Here is a 10,930-nt window from a genome sequence, read left to right as displayed (position 1 = left end):
TTTCACAAACACCAGATAAATCACCCTCAGCACAGAACAATGTTTGAGACTTTATTTATAAAATGTGTCACAGGGCCCGCTGACCCAGCCTTCCTCCCTCAGTCCTTATCACACCAAACACGTGCAGGTGGCGGGGGCTGCCACATTGTACCACCTTGCTACCTAAAATGGTGGAGGTGAGGGGGAGAGTGGCCCTGATGTGCCACCTTTTACCTAAGATTGCGGAGGTAGAAGGGCTGCCATGCTGTGCACTTTGTTACCTAAGATGTTAGAGGTAGGGTGGTTGCCATGTTGTGCCCCATAGTACATAAGATGGTGGAGGTCAAAGGGTTGTCGTATTATGCCACTTTTTTACTTAAAATGGTATAAATGGGAGGCTGACCATGATGTGCCACATTTTACCTAAACCACATTGATACTTAAGATAGTGGAGATGGGGGGTGGCCCTAATGTGCCACCTTCTACGTAAGATGGTGGGAGTTGCCATCTTATGCCCCTTGTTACCTAAAATGGCAGAAGTGGTAGGGTTTCCACGTTGTACTCCCTTGTTACCTAAGATAGTAGAGATGGGGGGGGGCCCTGATGTCCCACCTTATACCTAAGATGTTGGGAATGGAGAGGTTTCCATATTCTGCCCCTTGTTACCTAAGGTGGCAGAGGTGGTGGGGTTGCCATGTTATGTACCTTGTTGCCTAAGATGTTGGAGGTAGAGGGGTTGCCGTTTTGTGCCACACTTTACATAAGATGGTGGAGATGGAAGGTGGCCCTCATGGGCTACAATTTTCCTAAGAGGGTGGAAAACAGGGGGTGGCCCTGAAGTGCCACGTTTTACCTAAGATGGTGGAGGTGATGGGAGTTGCCATATTGTGCCCCTTGTTACCTCAAATGGCAGAGGTGCCATGTTATGTACCTTGTTACCTAAGATGGCGGATATGGAGGGGTTGCCATGTTGTGCCCCATATTACTTCAGATGTTGTGTCCCATTTCACTTCAGATGACAAAGGGTTGCCATGTTGTGCCATGTTTAACCTAAGATGGTGGAGATGGGAGGTGGCCCCGATCTGCCGATTTTTACCTAAGATGGTGGAGGTGGTGGGAGTTGCCATATTGTGCCCCTTGTTACCTAAAATGGCAGAGGTGGAGGGGCTGCCTTGTTGTACTCTATACTACTCATGATGATGGAGGTTGAAAGGGGCTGCAACGTTATGGCACTTTTTACCTAAGATGGTGGAGATGAGTGATTGGCCCAGATGTGCCACGTTTTACCTAAGATGGTGGAGGTGGTGGGAGTTCCCTTATTGTGCCCCTTGTTACCCAAAGTGGTGGAGGTGGTGGAGTTGCCATATTGTACCTCTTGTTCCTTAAGATGGTGGAGATAGAGGTGTTGCCATATCGTGCCCCCTGTTACACAAAGAACAAAGCACACAACCCTGAGGTCTGCCTGCCTTTTGGTGTACCAACCCCAGCTGCACCCAAGATTACCCATGCTTTTGGAGCATGGAGGGGATTTGTCTCGGTTATTGGTAGGAAACCAAACCCAAACTGTGTGTCATGCAGATGCGTGGGCCTTCCATCCGTTAGGATTTCGAGCAAATCATGATTACGAGCCTAAAATCTAAATACTGTTTATGTATTCTTAACAGGTCAAATGTCATCACCATGTAGAGTTTGACAGCGTGACAACATGCTGGCAATGTGTCAGGATAATCCCCTCCAACAAACACACTGGATGCTTTCCAGAGTAAGTGAAGAAACCATTTTGCGTAGGTCAACAGACACAGGCAACGTTTTCTATAATGCCTACTGCAGGATTTATTTATTTATTTTTTTTTCTGAATAACTTTCCCCATAGTTTCTGGAGCGGAGAGTGAGGAAACAGATCACTTGGTGACAGAGAACATATGGATTACGTGTAATATAACTCATACCCATTATCCTAGCTCCTTCTTCTCTTTAAACATGTAAAGCTTGTTGTATCCATGCATGCCAGTCAGTGGCACTGAGAATATTTTCCTTGTTTAAACAGCTTCTGACAAATTGCAAAACTTGCTAAATTGGTTCTGTTAAAGCTAAGCTTAAAAATAAAGCTCATGTTACTCATTCCTATAAAGCACATTATAGGGACACGAAACCACAAAAGTATTAAATTGTATTAAAAGTGATAATAAGGGGCATTCTAAATGAGACATTCAAGTTACAGATAACTATTTTTTTCCATAACTAAATGCACAAGAGCAATTTATTTGAATCTTAACTTACTTTATATGTAGATACTTCTCTGGGAAAATTTTACTGAAATACAGCAATTTTCCCTATTTTTCACATGCTTGTGAATTATTTCCATCCAAGATCAGTCAGTGTTAACCTTTCTTCAGAAGGGAAATATATGCTCTTGAGAAGCAGCATTTTTCAGCTGCAATCCCTTGAGACCTGGAGATGAAGCAATTTTGAGGTTTTCCCTGCTTGTGTAGGAAAACTCCAAAAAACACCTGATGCTGCTAGGACTGAATCCAGCTTGCCTCTTGCACAGGATCCAGTGCTGAGCCATGGAACCCACTCACATTTATTTCAGATTCTTTGGCACATTTCACAGAGGAATAGCAGACCACGTGTTTTAGCTAATTTTCATATCCCCATTCCCTTGTCTGTGTTTTGCATCTTTCTTACATCCATTTGCTGTCCTAAACTAGTAATACTTAGTGAAAAGTTATTCTATTTTCTCTCTCCTTCCCCAGCCTCCAGTACGTTGCTGTAATTTCACAAGAACCAAAATAATCTTTTACATATAGTTTACTCCTCAATTGTACTATGATACTTTGTTTTACTACAGTGAAATTGTCTAATGCTAACAGTGCATCAGGCATCTTGGTAAATGAGCTTGAGTTACTATGGAAACACAAAACAAACACCTTTATTTCAAATTCAGATAAAATTTCCCCTGAAGTTGTATAACAAGCCTACATCGGATTTCAGCATTAGCCAAACAGTTATTCTTTTTAATGATCGTATCTACAGTGAAAGTGTTTTGAAGCATGAAGGTGGCTCTCTGTCTTCTTAACCACCCACGCTCATAGTCCGTGAGTGGCAAATCAACTGCTGAGCTGAAAATTATGCTGAATATTTAGAAAATCATGGATCAAGTTTTAAGCTGATGTAAATAACATGCAGCTTCAGAGGCATCAATGCAAATGGAACACCTCTAACATGCTCAAAGATTTCTAACACATAGTCAATACAAATCCTACTTTTGATGGCTGAAATAGCTTTTGGGACCTTCAAGACCTGTCTGGGAGCTTCCTCGGGCTCTCAGTGCATCAGGGAGTAAAAAGCTTTTCTTCTAGAAAAGTCTGTGCTTTCCCTAGGAAACAGTAAGAATTGAATTAGTAAGCAAAACTGCTGGACACGTTATAAGAAAAAAAGTACTGTAAGTTTTTCTTGTAATATTTAGATTTTTTTCATTTTTTAAAAAAATTATTTTTCTGCATACCAGTATCAGAAGCAACGCTGTTAAATTGCTGTAAAAGAAACATTAGAAATTTAAAGAAAGAGTGATTTTCAGGGGGAAAAAATGATTGCCCTGACAGTAACAGCCCTATTTGCAGCTGCTCTTCAGCTATGCAATCTTCCAGAAGGGATGAGGATAGGTTTCTATCTTCAAGAGAGCTCTCAAACGTTTATCTGTGGAGTCTGAGGTTTAGTGGAGTGCAGTCTGCTTCCTGCACTCCTGACTGAGCCCTTTCCAGGTAAACCCTCTTCAACTTAACAGATATGAGCTCTCACATCTATTTTTTTTTTTTTTTTTTAACATAAAAATAATAAGATCTGTTTTGAGAGTTGCAACAACGAGCTGGCCTCTTTAAGCTAAACATTACACTTACCTATTCGTACACTATGCTGAATTAGAAGTAGGCTTTTTCTAATTTGTAGCTTCTGTCATATTTGTCTTCATCATCAAGACTCCACAGCTAGCCCTCACCCCAACAGCTACTGGCACTCTCTTTGATAATTCCAAGGCTCTGCTTCAGAGGTTTGCTCCAGGGTCATATCTTTTCTGCTCAGTCATCTTACAGAAGTACTTAATGCAGAGCTTTGTGTTTCCAGGCAGTGTACGTGCAGAGTGTTTGTCTGCTCTTCCTTTCCCATTGCAGGATCCTTTCCAGACCTGCATCATCCCCACAGCAAGAAATACTCTAAGCCGTGTTTTTACTCCTTACTGTGCTGCACTCATTAACATTCAAATAAGAATATTTTAAAAACTTTTACCTATAAAATAAATTTATGCATTAAGTGATAATAAAATTGGTCTCAGCTGTGCCAAGCAATGGGTGCGGTGTTTGTTTCACACTGCAAGCAAATGGACATTTAGTGTCACTGAATGTTCCTCAGGGCAGGTAGAGTAGTCAGTATTTATGTTAATTTTTATCATTTACAGTGTGATTAGTTCGTACTGATGCGAATTACCATCTTCTTATGTCAGTTCAGCCTGTTCATTTTCAGAACTGGCCTGCTTGCTTTCCTCAGCTAGGAAATCTTTTCAGTATCATCAGTTATACACAAAATGAATCTGAAGGGATTATGTAAATAAGTAATTGAATCAGCACTGTTGCAGTCATTGCCAACATGAGAGCAATGTGACATTCGCACAGAAAGAAAAATAAAATAAATACAGATTTCTTCTATTCCCTATATTCAGTTAAAAAAAAAAAATGTCAGTACTTGTTACAGGAGCCTTTACTCAGCAAAGAAGTATGGGGAGCAATTAATTACAATGTCGGTTGCTCTAGGCTAATGAGAAATTCACCTGTCAGCAGGTTGGTCATCAGTGTCCATTTGAATATGTTCTGTCTCTGGTGCTGAGTCTCTTTAAAACACACAGCACAAGTTTGTCTCACGGGTTTCTGACTGGGGCCAAAGCCTCTGTGACTTTGCTCAGGTTAGCTGATACTCTGGTCTAATGGTCTGTGGTCTCTGCAGAATACAGGGAGAAATCAATGCCAGTGGGTAGATGGGGCAGAAGGCTTACAATAAAAGCGAGCTTTCCAAATATAGTTCATCTCCGAGAGCCATTATGTTGCAGTAATGCAGTGTAATGGCTGGTGGCTTCCCCTCATAATGCAGGCATTATTTTGCAGTCTGCCGGTAGAAGTTACGTAAAACCTTTCACAACATAAATATATGCATATGGAAAGGACAGACTGGGCAAACTGTGTTTACTTCTGCACTTCTATATTTGAGCTGATATTTGTGATATGAAGCAAATGGAGGGAAGTGCTGGAAGAGCTCCGCATCTATTTTATCTTTCCGTTTCAGTGAATCCACTTGACTTTTCTGCGGGCTGTAAGAGTTCAAGGTCCTTCTCTATTAATACAAGGTTAGTCTGTGCTCATGCACCAGAGCATTTTGTTATCAGCAGCTGGTTCCCCATATCACACACATGGGGAACGTGCAGCGTTCTGCATGTAATTTCAGTCAGTGACATAGCTCGTGCTCTTACCAATGTCATTACTGGTGCGTGGCCCTTCCTTCAGCACAGAAGTGCTGCAAACACAAGCAACATCAGCTTGTGGGTGAGAAGGAGGCTTCAGCTGGTTAACTGCAGTCTTTGTCCATGACTCAGACATCAGCCCTTGAAGCACAAAGAAGAGCTCCTGCATTTGTTTATTTAATGCAAACTTTCTGAACAGCCTGCGCCGCACCCCACACGTCGGGACTTCGGGCAACCTGCATGGGCCGTCCATGAGAGAGCCAAGCTCAGCACCACTCCATACACTTGGTATCATTCCCCTCTTCTCCTCAGGAGAGGCACGCAGAAGAGCTTTCACCAGAGCTCTGTGTGCAGGGAGGCGACCATGCCCCAAAAATGAACCAGTTTCTTGTCCATACAGAGTAATACATTGGGATTACTCTCATGACTCCATGCTGTCTTAGATTCCAATGGATCAGCACTAAAAGTGAGGTCGCTGTGAATCCAGCACAAGCTCTACCCAGTGCTGGCCATTGCATTCAAACCTTTGCAGCAGCAGGCAGGGGAGCTCCACAGCCAGTGAGACGCGTGTGAAAGGCAAGCCCTGGATGGACGCGGGCCCCTCATTCACACTGCAGCATCAGCAGGAGATGAGGACCTTGCTCAGCACCTTGCTGGCCTGGGCCAGCAGCAGCAGCGTGGTTACACCACAGATGCCTGCTTTAATTAGGAGCTCTTCACTTTGTCTGCAGACCTGGGCAGGTAAAATGAAAGCTTGGAGGCCATGAATAGTGTTTAGCTTTTTTACCTTTTTTTTTCAGTTAGTATATTCACCCTTCTCAGATTTAGCCTGAGAATACTGCATATTCTTCTATTTCACTGAACTCTGCTGTAACATTTCTATTATTATAGTATCAATTTTTTGTATAACTGCCAGAGCAGGAATCTCTGCATCTTCTTCAGCCAGGAAACTCTTCTTAACCATTGCTTATCCCTAGCAACTACGGTGTCACACAAGGTATTTCGCATAGGCGTAAAGAAATTTCTAATAATTCCATATACGTAGACCTGTACAGGGGAGTGTATGTTTACTACCATTATGAATGCCAAATTAACGGGCTGTTAAAATGTGCACAGACAGGGAAAATCAAGTGAAGTCATCCAAGCAAACAAGGGCCTCAGTAACTGCTCGTTAACACCACCTCGTTTCAATGGGTTCGTAGATGAGGTTGTGGTTCCACTGCCTATGTTTAACGCCAGTCCTTTCCCTCCGAGGGCCACGTCTAAGCGCTCGCTCAGTCGCCTTGAAGTCTGCCTGCAGTCAGCTCAACAGGAGCGCCACCATTTCCACACGAATAGAGATCCTGGCCTTTGGATTTCATTCAGGTTAAATCTCTGCTAGGGAAAGCCGAGTAGCTGGCCCTGCTAGCCCTGCAGAGCAGCATCACTTCTGCGCTACCACGTTGCCAGAGCTCGTGCAGAAGACGAGGGTGCCCTACTTGCACCGTTCCCATGACAACGCTGCAGAGCAGCTCCCTGCCAGCCTTCCCCGACCGCTTCACTGCGTCTGGCAGCCGTGCCCAGAGAGCGACTGCCAGCCCCTGACAATCCCACTTCTTCCGATTAACAAAAACTCTTCTACATGGAAAAAAAAAAGTCCATCCGAAAGAGTGGTGTCTGGATTGTCAGAATACAAAATCTTAAGCTCACCATCACCCAACACTGGGAGAATGGCTGGGCTTGGTCTGCTGGTTTATGCTGTGTGCTGCTGCTTTGTAAGGTAATTAGGAATGACTTCTGGTTTTGCTCAAGGGACTGAATTTGTTTTCGTTAGTTCTGGGTACAGTGTGCCTGTTTCTCCATGTATGCTGAAGTGAATTACGCTATAACAGCACTTCAAGGAGCTCCTGATTTTGTGTAGTAGGTGGCAGGGACTTGCTGGGACAAATTGTGGTGGAGGGGAAGCTCTGGTTTTGTTAGGGGCGAGCGTCATCCCAAAACCTGCATGCGTCCTGGCAGTGCTGGGGTGAGGGCCTTTGTTAGTGCAAGAGGAGCCCAAAGGGCCAACAGGCGGGTCAAGCCAGTGGTTCTCTTGTGGCTGTACAGAGGAAGCATGGTGGGGAACATACAGAGGAGCTCAGGGCACTGAATCTGGGAGGCAGCAGAGAAAAGGGAGCAATTTCCTGGCTGCCAGTCCTGTGCAGTACTATAGTGTGCTGGAAGATTATAGTTATTTTAAGTTTAATAATTTAAATATTTTCAAACAATTCTCTGGTACAGATTTTAAGGTCATTTTACTTTCCAGATGTAGTCAGAGGGCCCTGTGGCTCTGTCTGTACACTGTTACTCGTTATTTCTTTCTACAAATGCGTGCTGTAATCCCAGGAAGGCCAGGAAAGGGAACAGATTTTCGGGGCCCAATGTCCTGGAGCAGACAGTGCCTGTAACAGCAGCTGCGTCAGCAGGCCAGACCCTCCACACACTGCCTCCCAACACAGCCCTCTGAGCATCCTGCACCTTGCACCTCCCTGTGACCTCCTCAGGTGACTCAAAAGCCTTGCTCAACCCCAGCCGTGGAGCTGGCTTCGCCACTTGCAGCTCAGCACAAGGTGCTGGAAGGCCCCTAGGTGCCAGCGCGTAACCTGTCCTGGGCATTTCACTCCACCACCAGCATCGTGCCCTGGCTGCTGTGACTGAGTAGAGAGAAAGCAGCTTGTGTGTCCTGGGCACCCAAGCTCAAAGGCCTCCTGCCACTTGCTGACTACAGCACGCACGCGTTGATTCACTACACGATTTTGTTCAGCCTCTAAAGCTCTCTGTGAGCTCTGCGTTAGCCCGCACAGTACCTTTCACTTCATTCAATTACTGGTTAATCTGCTATTCCATTTTATTTGATCCAAGCCTCAAAGACCAAATCATATGTACAATAAATTATACGAGCTCCATCTTTAAGTTCAGCTGCTTCGAGCAGGTACCGAGGAGCAATTAGATCACTGTCCGCAGGAGCTGCCACTTAACTAAGAAAGAAAAGACGACTTGAAATAAGACAGATGCAGAGAAAGCCCAAAGATCGTTCATGCTGATAATGAAAATTAACCAAACATCATTAGCAGTCTCCAGAGAGCACGGTACATCATGTGCTTCTTGTCTTCCTCTGCCTGATGAGAGCACCCACTTACACTAAATCGAGGGCAGAAAGGAGCTTTGTGGCATCAAGAAAAGGACCAAAATTTGGAGCCTTTTCTGGAGGGAGTGATGGGGCTTTTTTTGAGAGTGATTTGGGACAGGCTACAGCTTAACGGTGCTGAACAGCACCCATGGTCTCTGGGGAAGGCAATGAACACACACGGGAGATTCTGCTAAATACACAGGCTGGTTTTTCTCCTTGTAAAGTGGGAAGTACAGAGAGGTCGTTCATTCTGAGCAAAACTCCTTGGGAGGTTTCTTATATCTGCACCCCGGTACAGCTGGGATGCACTTTCTGGAAGGCACCACTCTGCACACAGCAGAGGGCACAGCTGATCGTTGACACCACTCTCAGGTAGGTTGTTTTTGCATGCAGTTATTTCTTCTCAAGCCTCTTTGTCTCCTTATTTTTGCCCTCATGTTTGCCTTCTTCACTAGCCAAGTTGCCCTAATTTTATGTCATCAGCCTCAAAAGCTGGAGCCTGAGTCAGTTGTGTTTGTATCACGTTTAATGTACAGGAGCCCCGACGGGAGCTTTTAGGCTTTACAGCAATTAATGTTTTATTTGTGTGTGTGTGTGCATGTAGGTGTCTTTGGGGTTGGTTTGTTTGCTTACCCAATCACCATTTCTGTTTGTAGCTCAGTGATGTGCAAGTAGTGGGGAAACAGAGACCCTGTCAGCTGCAGCTGTGCTGTTAAAAATGAAGAAAACCTGAAAGAGTGAAGTTCAAGACTGGACAGCACGTGAAGAACTCGTTGTGCATTGCTGCAGCCTTTCCACGGGCCCATCTCCTGCTCAGCGCATCGCATCCCCGTGCTGTAGCAGACAGAGCCCTGGGCCTTGCTCCTCAAAGCCACGCACCAAACGCCTGCGCCAGGCCTGTGGGGATAGCCCCTGACTTCAGTGATGTGGCAGCTCGTATCACTGCGGAGCTGGCTTTAAATTTCCTGTGCCTGGCCTGTCTTGCATGAGTTACCTGCGACTCTCAGGAAAACAGTAAGATGTTCTCTCCTACAGCAATAGGATGCATCTGGAGCACCTTAATTCAATTCCAGTTGGCAGTGAGCGGAAGCACAGGGAGAGCAGCTGATGTCAGCTCAAAGAAATCAGCAGACTCTAATACGATTTTTGAATGAAAGCATCCTGTTAATCCCTCCTCTGTTCAGGCTGTGGGGATGCATTACCCTAGTGCTTTCCCCAAGTGGGTTTTATTCACCTGTATTCAGTTGCTCTCAGAATAGGTACAAGTGAACCCCTTCTCCCTTTTTTGTGATAACTGCTTAGACAATGCTTGGCTTTCCAATAGCACGGGAAGGAAAAGCTGCAAGGTGGCCATGCAGAGGCTGTGGCAGAGCTGTAAGCTTGGCTTCTCTCACCGAGCAGGAGCAGCCCTAACCACGCCAGTTAACCCGCTTATGCTGCTGCCCTTCCCATGCCGGGTCACGGTCCCACCTTCTCTGGCCCCGCACTGACACTCCAATAACCCCTTTGGCTTGAGTTGCCAGGACGGTGGCACTTGCACAGGGAGCCCACCACAGGTGTCAGATGCTCTCCTGCCAGGGTGGGAAGTGAGCCTGGCAGGAGAGGGGTCTCAGCCCTCACAGCTAACCCCTATGCAGGATCCTTGCTTCACTCATCACTTAATTGGAAGGCTCTGTACAGGGCTCATGACCTTAACAGCACAGCACACAAAGCACCAGGCGGACAGGGCTGCTATGCAGAAGCTTCCTCGCATCAAAATGTGATCTCACTTGGAACAAATTTATCTCAGGAAATGCTAAACTGTAAATATCAAGCTAATTAGCCCTCATACGTAATGTGTTCTTAAAACTCCACGGCCATCTCCTTCTGGAGGAACAAGATCTCATTTTCGTAAGCCTGAAAAGTCAATCCTAAATATGTCAACTGAAGCCTAAACCAAGAGGCATCGTGATGCTTTCAGTGGAGAAGCTCTCTGTGAGTCAGGAGTTTAAAATCCACAGATTTATTCTTTAAACACACCGACCCAGAATGCCAAACGGGCACAGTGCACAGCAGCCCTACTTTACCAGAGTCACAGCCGCCTGTGCCATCAAGTCCTGTTTTCCCTGTTGCGCCAGCTTTAAGTCCTGTTTTGCCCCCTTTGAGGCATTCTCCTGTCCTCTCCATGCCAACAAACTCCCAGGTGTTCCCCACGAGTCAGCGTGTTCTCCAGCTACTGAGTGCCTGGCAACTGCCCTGGCTCCATCTGAGCTGCTGGTGGAGGAACAGAGGACTGGAGTTCAGAGTAACACAATTAT

This window comes from Aythya ferina (genome assembly GCF_964211825.1).
Source record: "Aythya ferina genome assembly, chromosome: 5".
In the NCBI taxonomy this organism is placed as follows: Eukaryota; Metazoa; Chordata; class Aves; order Anseriformes; family Anatidae; genus Aythya; species Aythya ferina.
Note: the sequence above shows the minus strand (reverse complement) of the source record.